This window comes from Myxine glutinosa, chromosome 2 (assembly GCF_964187855.1).
Source record: "Myxine glutinosa chromosome 2, kmMyxGlut1.1, whole genome shotgun sequence".
NCBI classification, from domain to species: Eukaryota; Metazoa; Chordata; class Myxini; order Myxiniformes; family Myxinidae; genus Myxine; species Myxine glutinosa.
Window position 1 is genome coordinate 151,704,951 of NC_136262.1, and position 13,374 is coordinate 151,718,324.

The 13,374-nt window shown below is 43.4% G+C and overlaps 1 long non-coding RNA gene across 1 annotated transcript; it reads left to right on the forward strand.

Annotated features, from left to right (window-relative positions):
- The first annotated feature begins 5,801 nt into the window (after nucleotides 1–5,801).
- Nucleotides 5,802–6,237, forward strand: LOC144890920 (uncharacterized). The gene is made up of 2 exons (XR_013622582.1): nucleotides 5,802–5,873; nucleotides 5,958–6,237. It is a non-coding gene; the product is annotated as an uncharacterized LOC144890920 (long non-coding RNA).
- The last annotated feature ends 7,137 nt before the right edge of the window (nucleotides 6,238–13,374 follow it).

Genomic DNA, 13,374 nt, shown 5'->3' on the forward strand with positions numbered 1-13,374 from the left:
CTCTTTTCTCCCGCCTCTGGAACAAACTCTCTCACTCTCTTCAATCCCACTCCTCCCTCCAGGTCTTTAAAACGGCTGTTCACCACCATCTGTTATCTTCCCCCATCCAAAACCTTGATCTTTTCTACCCCCGCGAATTTCACCCCAAATCCACTTTTTTGAGGTGACTTTTGACTTCTTTCCTGGAAGTCCTTGGTGTCCTTGCGTTTTATACCTATCCTGCCTCCCCCCCAGGCCCTCTCCCTCCAAAAACATCTCCCGATGTCCCTGCTCTCAAATGTTGTGTTTGTGTGCTTCCTCCCCGTTTCTCCCCATCTTGTCGACCGCTCCCCTTTTTATATACTTTGTTTGCTTGTTTGTTTGATTTGTTTGTTTGATAAATGTTAGCTCTTTCACGAGCCTCGACTCTGTATACAAAAAAAAAAAAAGAAAAAAAAAAAGCCAGCTATCTATAAATTCCAGTAATCTCTGTGTGTATGTATGTGTGTGTGTATGTGTGTGTGTGTGTGTGTTTGTCTGTGACCGCTGTTTCTCGACAACCACGGGTCCGATATACTTGAAACTTGCCAGGTATATTGCTGGGGACCCGAGGATGTGCCTTTTCAAGGTTTCATATTAATCGGAGAAGTAGTTACCGAGCTATGGCGATTTCTTTACCAAACTCCGCAAGCCGTTCGCTTTGGACCAAACCATTTCATGTAAATAGAGGGGGGGGATTGTCACCGTACTCGCAAGCCGTTCGCTTTGGACCAAACCATTTCATGTAAATAGAGGGGGGGGATTGTCACCGTACTCGCAAGCCGTTCGCTTTGGCTTTGCGAATGGACCAAACCATTTCATGTAAATAGAGGGGGGGGATATAATTTTAGATATATATATAGTACGGGCATGCCCTAGTACTACCAAATTCGTACACCTCCGGAATTGTTTGATTTATTTGTATTCAAATGTCTGGTAATTGTTTTGTATTTTTTATGCGAATATGTAATTATATATAACTGTCATTCATTCAAAAAGGCTTCGGCACTATCGAGCGATTTTTTGGGGGATTTTTTTTTAACTCCAAAAAAACGAACTTTTTTTTTTTTTTTTTTGCCTAAACCACTCCCGGGCACTCTCTGATGAACCTCTGAAAGTTTGATGAAGATCCCTTCAGCCATCTCTGAATAAAACGCAGACACACACACAGACAACTCGCATTTATATATAGACTAGCTGAATGCACCCGGCGTTGCACGGGTTATTTTTGAATAAATTTAATCGTCTGTGCATCGGTCTGACGCGAGCCCAGTATCAGTTAGTGCTCAACGATTCCTTGTTCTTTCTTCTGTCGGGCCCCGCGAGAGAGAATTTTGAAAGCATGTGTCGCAATCAGTCAGATATTCCTATTAAATGCATAAGGTGTACTTCCAAGAGAATTTTGAAAGAAGAAGATTTATTGCGAAATTGGCCGAGCTCGGCCGAGGTGGGCCTCGACCGGCCTCGCCACCTTGCCTATAACCTTCCCGGGGCCTGTCCCGACATTTTTAGTTCTTTTTGAATGAATTTACTACTATAATTCAGCTTTTACTCGCGGCCGTAGACGATTGACTACTATAATTCAGGTCAGCTTTTAATTGTGAAATGGGCCCAGCCGGCCGAAGCGGCCTCGACCAGCCTCACCACCTTGCCTATAACCTTCCCGGGGCCCGTCCCGACATTTTTAGTTCTTTTTGAATGAATTTACTACTATAATTCAGCTTTTACTCGCGGCCGTAGACGATTGACTACTATAATTCAGTTCAGCTTTTAATTGTGAAATGGGCCCAGCTCGGCCGAGGTGGGCCTCGACCGGCCTCGCCACCTAGCCTAAAACATTCCCCGGGCCCGTCCCGACATTTTAAGTTCTTTTTGAATGAATTTACTGCTATAATTCAGCTTTTACTTGCGGCCGTAGACGATTGACTACTATAATTCAGCTCAGCTTTTAATTGCGAAATGGGCCCAGCTGGGCGAAGCGGCCACAACCCGCCTCGCCACCAAGCCTATAACCTTCCCGGGGCCCGTCCCGACATTTTTTTATTGGAGGTTTCCTCCTATCTTTCACCGTTCAGGGAGATTAGCTTGCACAGACAAACAAACAAAAACTTTCTTTTATATATATATAGAAGATAGATAGATAGATAGATAGATAGATAGATAGATAGATAGGTAAATCTGGATTTAAATTTCATTCAAAAATTGATCCAGACGTCTATTCTCTTTCAAACATTCAAACCGACAGAGGTAGTTATTTATCACAGCATCTGTAGAATTTTCACCCTTTTACTCAACTCCGTTTCGCTGTTATTTGGTGGAGCAAAAGGTCAACTGAGCTTTATAGATATTTATATATATATACATGTCGAAAGATTTGCAGCTCAGGATTCATATTGTAAATGATAGCACACCGAGCAGTAAGAAGAATTTAAAAATATTTATTAATAGCCTGATGTTTCAAGAACAAACTAGTTCTCTTCATCTGAGGCGTTGAGTGTGGTGTTAACCGTTAAGTTCCGTTGGGGACGGTTCACGTGATGGATTGGTCCAAGTCCTTGCCAATCATAGGGCTTCCCAGCATTCAAATGACTCTGCCGTTTTTGACGTTGTAATTGATTTCCCATGTTGAATTTATCTTTGTGTGGAAACGGTCAACATCCGCCTTCTTTATGATCACGAATGTGTCGCCACAAGCCACATTCTACGTGAGTACAACATCAACATCACCCACAAACCACAAACATCCTTACGAGCACAGCTGTCAAAGCCAAAAGAACAGGTGAACAAATTTGACAGAAAGAATGTCATCGACAACATACAATGTGTAGATTGTGAAGCCAATTATTGGGCCAAATATCCAAACGCTTAACCACAAGGCTAACTGAACACCAACGTGCTGTAAGATGACAAGACAGGTTGTCATTGGTTGCGACACACATACACACACATCAAAACACATTCTCATGGAATCAGACCAAGATCCTTGGCACAGGAGCTTTGAGAGTGAACCGTGAGATTATCGAGGCCTGGTACTCTGATGAAAGCTCCTTCAACCGGCACATCGACTTGCATCCCACATACAGTCACGTGAAAAAGTAAGTACACCCCATGTAAAGTTTTGACTTTTTCAACATATTTCAACATACAGCTATTTGATCTTCATTTCCACAATATTGATAGATAAAGGTGATATAATATAACAAATATCATGAAACATTTACATTTTGTAGTCCATTGTATAATTTTAATAAACATAAATGCAAATTCCGCATGTAGAAAAAGTAAGTACACCCCGACATTTATCACTACTTCAAATACCTAATATTAGAATCAGGTGCACCAGCTCAGGTGCAAATGATTAGAACATCTTTAGAGAGGATCTTGCAGGAACCTGTCTTATTTAAACCTCAGACATTTAGTTTGGTTTGATCTTTGTTGTTGAAGTGTGCAGCGTCACCATGCCTAGATCAAAAGAGCTCTCTGAGGCCTTCAGAAAGAAGGTTATGGATGCCTACGAGTCTGGGAAGGGATTTAAAAAGATCTCCAAACGATTTGAAATCAATCATTCGACTGTCCGGAAGATCATCTACAAGTGGAGAAGATTCCAAACAACTGGGAACTTGTTCAGGCCAGGCCGCCCCAGCAAGTTCAGCCTGAGAGCAGACCGCAAGATGCTGAAAGAAGTCTGGAAGAACCCCAGAATGTCATCATGGGACCGACAGGTAGCTCTTGCCACTGTTGATGTCAAAGTGCACGAGTCTACCATAAGAAAGAGGCTGCACAAATTTGATCTACATGGGAGGTGTGCCAGGAGGAAACCTTTGCTGTCCAGAAAAAACATCACGACAAGACTAAAGTTTGCCAATAAACACCGAGGCAAAGACCAGCACTTCTGAAACAATGTGCTCTGGACAGATGAGTCAAAGGTAGAGCTATTTGGCCACAGTACCAGAAGACATGTTTGGCGAAAACCAAAGACAGCATTTGACCACAAGAACCTGATACCAACTGTAAAGCATGGTGGTGGAAATATTATGGTTTGGGGCAGCTTTGCTGCATCAGGGCCTGGGAAGCTCACCATCATAGAATCCACTATGAATTCTTAATAGTACCAGAGGGTGCTTGAGGATAATGTGAGGCTATCTTGCGGAGAGTTGAACCTCAACCGAAGGTGGACCTTGCAACATGACAATGACCCTATACATACCAGTAAATCCACCAAAGAATGGCTGAAAAGAAAGAAATGGAGGGTTCTGGAATGGCCAAGTCAAAGCCCGGATCTCAATCCCATCGAGATGTTGTGGGTGAATTTGAAACGAGCTGTGCATGCAAGAAACCCCTCAAACATCGCACAGCTGAAATAATTCTGCATGGAGGAGTGGGCAAAAATTTCTCCCAGTCGATGTCAGAGACTGGTAGACAGTTATAAGAAACGCCTACTTGAGGTTGTTTCTGCCAAAGGGGGCAATACCACCTATTAGAGCCAAGGGTGTACTTACTTTTTCCACATGCGAAATTTGCATTTATGTTTATTTAAATTATACAATGGGCTACAAAATGTAAATGTTTCATGATATTTGTTATATTATATCACCTCTATCTATCAATATTGTTGAAATGAAGATCAAATAGCTGTATGTTGAAATATGTTGAAAAAGTCAAAACTTTACATGGGGTGTACTTACTTTTTCACGTAAATGTATAAAGCACTACGCAATCAATTACAACGTCAAAAACGGCAGAGTCATTTGAATGCAGGGAATCCCTGTGATTGGCAAGGACTTGGACCAATCCATCACGTGAACCGTCCCCAACAGAATTTAACGGTTAACACCACACTCAATGCCTCTGAGGAAGAGAACTAGTTTGTTCTTGAAACGTCAGGCTATTAATAATGAATTTTTTATTCTTTTTTCTGCTCAGAATGCTATCATTTACAATATGAATATATAAATATATTAAAATATAATGTATAGTGCATATGAATATATATATAAACACAAAAATATATATATATATATATATAGTATATATCACTGCCCACCTGGAGGAAGAGGAAGTGTGAAAATCGTGTCTGGAACCTGCTGCTGAACTACATGTAAGCTTTATAGGATACAGGTTTCAGGTGTTCCTGTCAACTGCAGCTCCCGGTTTGCATTTTCTCTTTTTGCTTTGGCTTCCCTTTTCAAATTTCTTGGTATTGGGTGGAGGATCGGGTGAGGGGGCGGGGAGGGTGGAGACATTTTAATGTAATGAGTGGACAGACAAAGTCATCAAGATCAGTAATGATTACATGGTGGTGTACAAGGGATATGGCGAGGTGGTAGTGGTCGAGCCACCAGCTTGAGGACTGCAGAGAAGAGATACATTGTGCCCAAACATGGGGAGACTATTTCATCAACAGTACAATGTTTAATCAGTCACTGGTTCAGTGTTTTAATCTTCATGATTTTTGTTTTCGAATATTCTTTTTACTTTTATTGTGTAACTCCCACCCATTGTTACATATTTATGTGAATGTATGTGAATTACTATTCAGGGCTTTGCTTATCAATGTGTAGTCGATTAAAGGTTGTTGTGATTAAAGGGTCAGGAGCGCTTCTGAGAAAAAGGAGACCGGAAACGGAAGAAGAAAAGACACGAGGTCCTGGAGACGCGACAATTCTTCTTCTTCCTGGCCGAGCTCGGACGCGAGCGGTATTGATTGAGCAACGTAAGAGAATCGGCGTTTCAAAGCCCGTCTGACGAGAGGAGTTACCGGGACGTGTAACTACCCTTTGACACGTCAAGTCACTGTGGGTTCGTGCATGGAACCAAGCAGCTGGCACAGTTCGCCTCGCCGTCTACAAGGCCGCGTACGGGTCGCACCTTGGGCCGCGCGCGCTGGGCAAGCCGCGTGTTGCTTTGCCTGCTTTACATTACCCGCTTTGCTTGGCCAGGAGGTGCGCGCTGCAGCCGTTGTTCCCAGTACGGGACGTGCCCGGTGAAAGCACGTCAGGAAGGGTCCGTTCAACCGCCCACGTGCGGAGATCGAACTACAGGAGTACGGAGACATTGTGAGAGACATTGACCACGGAGGGAGTCGGGAGTGGGGCTCACGTGAGGAATGTATAAGATGGCCATCTTAGAGTTAATGTAGATGAGTTTACATCTTTGTACTATTGATTGCTGATTGTTGATGGTTGATTGCTCGGGGAATATATCATTGATTATTCCGGATCCTTGGTGTGGGGTTTTTTCTTGGTTGGAATTCATATTGATTGCGTTACGAAAGCGCATACGTAATAAATCTTTCTGGCGGAGTTCCTCTCACGGTCCGGGGGTCACCGAGACCAGGTAGTCACCGGGAGGACCACGTAACACCATGACTGCAAATTTGATTGTATACCACGTTCAAAACAGAACATTATACTGATATGTTCAATTTCAACTACAAATCCACATTTTGTGAATTATTTAACTTGTTCATTGTGTTATGAATTTTGAGTAGGGCATATATAGATCCAGGTAGATCTGCATAGGTATTATGCTCCGGCTGTCATGATAGGGAACCTTAACTGTAATAAGTTTGTTTAAGCGGTTTGTTCGGGTTAAGTGTATATTAAGTGTTTTAGTGTTTAAGTGTGATTAAGTGTTTTCCCACCCTCCCCCCCCCCTTCCCACGCCTCCTCCCCCCAAGCCCTCTCTCTCCCACACATCTCCCTGCTCTTAAATGTTGTGTGCTCTCAAGTGTTTGTGTGCTTTCCCTTCTCTTGTCTTCCACTCCCTCTTTTTATATATTTTGTTTGTCTGGTTGATTTGTTTGTGAAGTAAATGTCAGCTCTTTCACGAGCCTCGATTCAGTATACAAAAAAAAAAAATCTGTGATCATAAAAGGATGATCGTGTGATAGGTAGAGTAGGGATTATGCTAACTCCCCGGTATGTCAAACCTGTGATCATACCCATGTCCCGTATGGCAACGCATCATATACATTAGTTAGGCCCAATAGCACACCACACTAATTAAATCCCTCCTCCTCCACAATAACTTACGGAAGAACAGACAGGAAGTGGCCGTGCAGTATTACACCATGGCAAGCAAACATCGTGCAGACAGGCAATAGCCAAGTCCAGAAAGACTCGTGATTGACAGGGGGAGGGGCAAGTAAAGAGCAGGTCGCCAAATTGGCATGGAAGGGAAGGTGAATGACGTGCCACACTGATTGGCCACCGACCAGGACGTGACAACAAAGGCGCGAAGCACTCGGCCAATCAAATAGGAGGGCGTGAAAGGCGAGTAAGAAGCTACACGCTGATTGGAGGAGACGCGCCGGTGACGTGAGGAGGGCGAGAAAGACTAGAAAGAAGCGACGCACTGGTTGGAGGGGAAGAGAGCTGCGGTCACGTGACGGCCAGTAAAACCATTTGCTGGCCGACATTTCCTTCTTCTCGTTGTTGGATTCCTTCCTGCCCGGACCTCTCTCCCCTTCTCTCCCATTTGGACCTTTTCCCGTTTGGACCTTTGCTTGTTGAGCGCCGAGGATCATCCTCCCCTGTTGTTTTTGCTCCTCGTGCCTGCGTATGAGTGCGGTGGCGTGGGACAGACCATGCAGCGAGGCCGGTGTTCGCACCAACGCCCGAGTGGTTCGTGCCAACCGGAGCTGTGGTCGGACGATGTGCTCGGACCTGACAATCCTCGACATCACATCCAGACAGATAAGACGCATCCACAAACACAACGTTTGTTTTATTTATCCTTCCATTTGTCGTGTAGTCGAAGTCTGTGTGGGAGCGCTCCAATAGCTCCATTATAGGGGTTTAGTTTTTACCGGCACGTTTCTATGTATCGAGGTCCGGCAATAAAGCCGCGTTATTTTTGTATATAAAATTCGGCTTGGTGTGAGTTTCTTTCCAAAGGGTGAAGACGTCACCAAGGCCGACCAGGTAAGTCGGTAATCTTCATTCCGTCTCGCGTGTCATCTGCCATCAATTGGATAACGCCTTCATTAAGCTCGATTGCCATCCGTGGCGTACTCTCGGTGTTAACTGAGAGCCAGCCATAGGACAATACTGATATGTTCAATTTCAACTACAAATCCACATTTTGTGAATTTTATTTAACTTGTTCATTGGAATTATCAATGAATTATTATTTGTTTTATCAATGAATTATCTATCTATAATTCCAGTAATCTCTGTACGTCTGTACGTCTGTTTGTCTGTGACCGCTGTTTCTCGACAACCACGGGTCCGATATACTTTTAACTTGCCAGGTATATTGCTGGGGACCCGAGGATGTGCCTTTTCAAGGTTTCATATTAATCGGACAATTACTTACCGAGCTATGTCCAAAAAACGATTCAACCAATCAGAGAGCAGCGAACTATCGCGTGTGCCGAACGTGGCGGACACACTCTGCCTCGGATGGCACATTTGAGAGCGTATTCATTTATTTCACGTTTGCAAACTATGTTGGCGTTAAACTATGTTTTAAAACTAATAAAACCGAATTTGCGATTCATTCGCTTTCCTGCGCGTTTGTGCACGCGATGGCGATTTCTTTACCAAACTCCGGAAGCCGTTCGCTTTGGACCAAACCATTGCATGTAAATAGAGGGGGGGGGATTGTCACCGTACTCGCAAGCCGTTCGCTTTGGACCAAACCATTTCATGTAAATAGAGGGGGGGGATATAATTTTAGATATAGATATAGTACGGGCAATGCCCTAGTCTATCTATAATTCCAGTAATCTCTGTTTGTTTGTACGTTTGTACGTTTGTTTGACTGTGACCGCTGTTTCTCGACAACCACGGGTCCGATATACTTTTAACTTGCCAGGTATATTGCTGGGGACCCGAGGATGTGCCTTTTCAAGGTTTCATATTAATCGGACAATTACTTACCGAGCTATGTCCAAAAAACGATTCAACCAATCAGAGAGCAGCGAACTATCGCGTGTGCCGAACGTGGCGGACACACTCTGCCTCGGATGGCACATTTGAGAGCGTATTCATTTATTTCACGTTTGCAAACTATGTTGGCGCTATGTTGGCGTTAAACTATGTTTTAAAACTAATAAAAACCCCGGGGGGATTGTCACTGTACTCGCAAGCCGTTCGCCGTTCGCTTTGGCGTTGCGAATGGACCAAAACATTTCATGCACCAAACCATTTCATGTAAAGCGTTCGCCGTTCGCTTTGGCGTTGCGAATAGACCAAAACATTTCATGGACCAAACCATTTCATGTAAATAGAGGGGGGGATATAATTTTAGATATAGATATAGTACGGGCATGCCCTAGTAATTATAATTTCTGGTTAAACTGCCAAAATCAAGACTCTCTGCTCACCTTCACTCTTTCATTCCCCTTTATTCCCACCTCTGGGACAAACTCCCCCACTCTCTTCAATCCCACTCATCCCTCCAGGTCTTTAAAACAGCTGTTCACCACCATCTCTTGTCTTCCCCCATCCAAAACCTTGATCTTTTCTACCCTCGTAAATTTACTCCAGATCCACTTTTTTGAAACACCGACTTCTTTCCTGGAAGTCCTAGCAATGTCCATGTGTTTTTGTTTCACGTCTCTCTCCCCCCCCCCCCCCCCCTTCCCGTGCCTCCTCCCCCCAAGCCTTCTCCCTCCCTCAGATCTCCCGATGTCCCTGCTCTCAAATGTTGTACTTGTGTGCTTCCCACTTCCCTCCTCCCATCTTGTCTCCCGCTCCCTTTATTATATGTTTTATGTGTGCGTTTGTTTTTTTTGGCATTAATGTTACCTCTTACACGAGCCTCGATCTTGTATACAAAACAAAAAAAAATTCATAGACTGGAAAATGCTTTATTACTCTGACATGTTCCACTGCAGTGTTAACCAGGACTGTCTTATTATATGCATGTCTCGTTAGCTCACCTGCAACGTACTTCCGGGGAGCTTATGCGATGGTGAGTCGCCAATCCGTAACAGGTAAACACTTGCAACTTCTTCGCCGAAACTGCTGATGGGATTGTGAACAAACTTGTTGGAGTAAAAGTAGGTCCAGGTTTGACCCCTCAAATTGGTACTTGCTTCCTTCTCAGAGACTACACATACAGTTTTGATGAAATTTGACCACAACCTTCATCACCTGTGATGTACCAATGTTTGCTCACGGTATATAAATAATCGAGGTCTAAAATAAATGATGTAAAATTTGCTTCTTATGAATCCATACTTCGGGGAAATTAATAATTATTAAGTAAATTTTGCTTCAAATTAATGCAAACCTCCGGGACAATGATAACACTGCCTCAATTTGGTGAACGGTAAAGAGGAACGTTCTGCTGCATTCAAAATAGTCAGTTAAACATTTGTACGAAGAATGTAAAGCTTTGTAACGATCACACCATGGGCCTTTGTAACGGTATGGCCATCCTACACACGGTTGCCTTCATCTTCTATACCGTGTATTTCCAATAGGTCTATATGGAACATTTACAGGTACATGCGTGTGTGAAATGGAAATGATATATTCAAGGAGACTGCGACCTATGTTTTGTAGCAAGAAGCGTTATATTTTAAACCACTACTTACAAATGTGGCTGTATTTTCTTTATCTTCTGGGACGTTTTGTTTTGACGGGAGAGCCGCGTGAGAGTGCCATTGTCTGAAGCCTCAGCATTGCGTCAGGTGTGCTTATATCTTCTTCTTCTTCTTCTCTTTTTGGTGATTTTAATAGCGTTATGGTCTTTTCAGTCTTTTGGGTCTTTGGGGTCTTTGGGGAATTTGGGGTCTTTGGGGTATTTTGGGTATTCATGGTCTTTTGGGTCTTCAACAATCTTCAGGGTATTATGGGTCTTCAGGGTCTTCATAGTATTTTGGGTGTTTGGAGTCCATTGGGTATTCAGGGTCTTTTTAGTCTTTTAGTTCTTCTGGGTCTTGTGGGTCTTTGGGGTATTTTGGGTCTTCATGGTCTTTTGGGTCTTTAACAGTCTTCAGGGTCTTTTTTTATCTTTGGGGTATTTTGGGTGTTTGGGTTATTTTGAATCTTCAGAGTCCTTGGGGGTCTTCTGAGTCTGTGGGGTCTTTAGGGTCCTCGGGAGTTGTTTGGCTCTTTTGGATCCTCGGGGTCTTTTGGGTCTTTGGGGTTCATTGGGTCTTCAGGGTCTTTTGGGTCCATTGGGTCTTTGGGGGTCTTTTGGGTCCTCTCGGTCTTTTGAGTCATTTGAGTATTTTGGGTCCTCAATCTGGATATTTGGGGTATTGCGTCGGGGTATTTGCGTCGGGGTATTGCACACCTGACGCAATTAAGGGTATTCGGGGTATTTTGGGTCTGAGGGGTAATTTGGGTCTTTGGGGTCCACTGGGTCCTAAGAGTCTCTAATGGGCTTCGGGGTCTTTTCAATCTTTTGGATTGTTTGGGTCTTTGGGGTATTTCGGGTCTTTGAGGGTCTATGGGGTAGTTTGGGTCTTCAGGGTCTTTTCGGTCTTCTGGGTCTTTGGGATATTTTGGGTCTTGGGGTCCTTGGGGTCTTCTGGGTCTTCATGGTCATTTGTGTCTTTAACAGTCTACGGGGTATTTTTTGTGTTTTGGGTCCATTGGGTGTTCTGGGTCTTCGGGGTCTTCTGGGTCCTCAGAGTCTTTTAGGTCTTTTAACCGGTGGACACATAGTCGTGTTCAAAGATTGCCCATGACCCCCCCCCCCCCCACCCACTCAAATCCCTCCTAAAGCACTACTCAAAGCCTTTAAAACCTTCCCTTATGAAGGGACACACACACACACACACACACACACACACACAATGTTTTATATGGTAGATGAATCTATATGCTGCCCTGTCTCCTAGCAACTGTTGAAATTAGTACACTGCTTTATTCTAGCAGGTGAGCACCCAGGGGTATTGGGGTATTGCCCCTATTTTTCTTTAATTGTCCATAACATTTTGAATAGACTCGTTCTTCATTCGATTCTGTTGTCATGACTTCCGCTAACTCAAACCACAAAGGCGATGGTGGAAATGGCTGCCTGTGTCAGGTATATTGCAGGAGTGTGGTGTCGCTTTGACTCATGGGAAGGAATTTAACATTTGAGCACACCTGCCCTTTGTTTGTCTCGTAATGAAGTTCACTCTGTGGCTGAAACATCAGACTTTATGAGGCCTACTCTGTTTTTTTGACAAAAGGTTTCATTGGTTGTGCTCGTAGATTTTCCACTTTGTGGTTCTCCCAATTTTTTGGTTAATACACATTCTCTGAACGACAAATGGTTGTTTTATCACGAAGTTATTTCTCCAAAATAACTCCAGAGTGGGTCCCGATGTCTGGCCGTCCGTCCGTTAACATTTGACTGAAACATCTCCTCATAAACTACCAGACCGATACAGGAGGCGAAAGGGGAGTTTTTCCCCAAATATTGGTATTTCATTCAAAAATCTTCTTTTCAGAAAACCGCTAGACAGATCCAGACCAAACTCACCACCAGGCATCAATGTCCTAATCTCAAGTTGTGCTCCTCGTGGTCATATCTTCCTCAGAAAGGGGCTCACGGGTCCATATTTTTAACATATAATTATGTGGGATTAATAGGCTTATAGTGCAGGAACAATTTTATTACTCAAGTGTTGGAGGAAGAGAAACTATTTCTGAGAATGGGAATTCAGGGAAAATGTCACTGTGCAGAAGGGAAATAATGTAGGATGAAGAGGGCTCGTACTCTTTATACGACAAATTGTGAATGTTTCCATGGCTAAGAGTTGCACCACTGAGGGCAATGCGCCGAATGCTTTAAACCGCTTAACCACAAAGCCAATGGGAATAAATTGGGAACCAAAAGCGGAAAATATGACTTTTATGTGAGGGGAAGTGATCGATACACAGATAAGAAAACAGATATAAAAAAGGATATATAAAGAAAGGACAAAGTAGATAGTCAGTTTCACCATGGCTCAGTTTGGTGCTACGTCCTGCTGTATTCCATGTTATAAAGGTAAGTCATATAGTATCAATGGATGAGGTGTGTGTGTAGTATGTTTTTTTGTGTAGTTCTACTGGAGCTTTCTGATGTGGAATGTAAAACACCAAAAATGATCGTTATATCTCCTGAGTTGATTAGGATAATTAAGTACAAAGAATCCGGAAGAATTCCCATGTTTCTAAACGTGCGCCATGTTAAGGTGTATAGAGCAGCTTAATCGGTCATTCTACACCGTGGCATTCTAATTACAAACTAAACAAGAAAGAGCAATCAGAGATTGGAGACCCTCGCTAGGATGTATTTTCGATGGTTTTTGATTATTTATCTGCTGTGTCTTTGGTGAATGGTTTAGCTGACGTAAAGTAGATCATGATCAGTCACGATTGCAAGGGTTCATCGCTTTTGCATGAATCATAACGAGGAAAT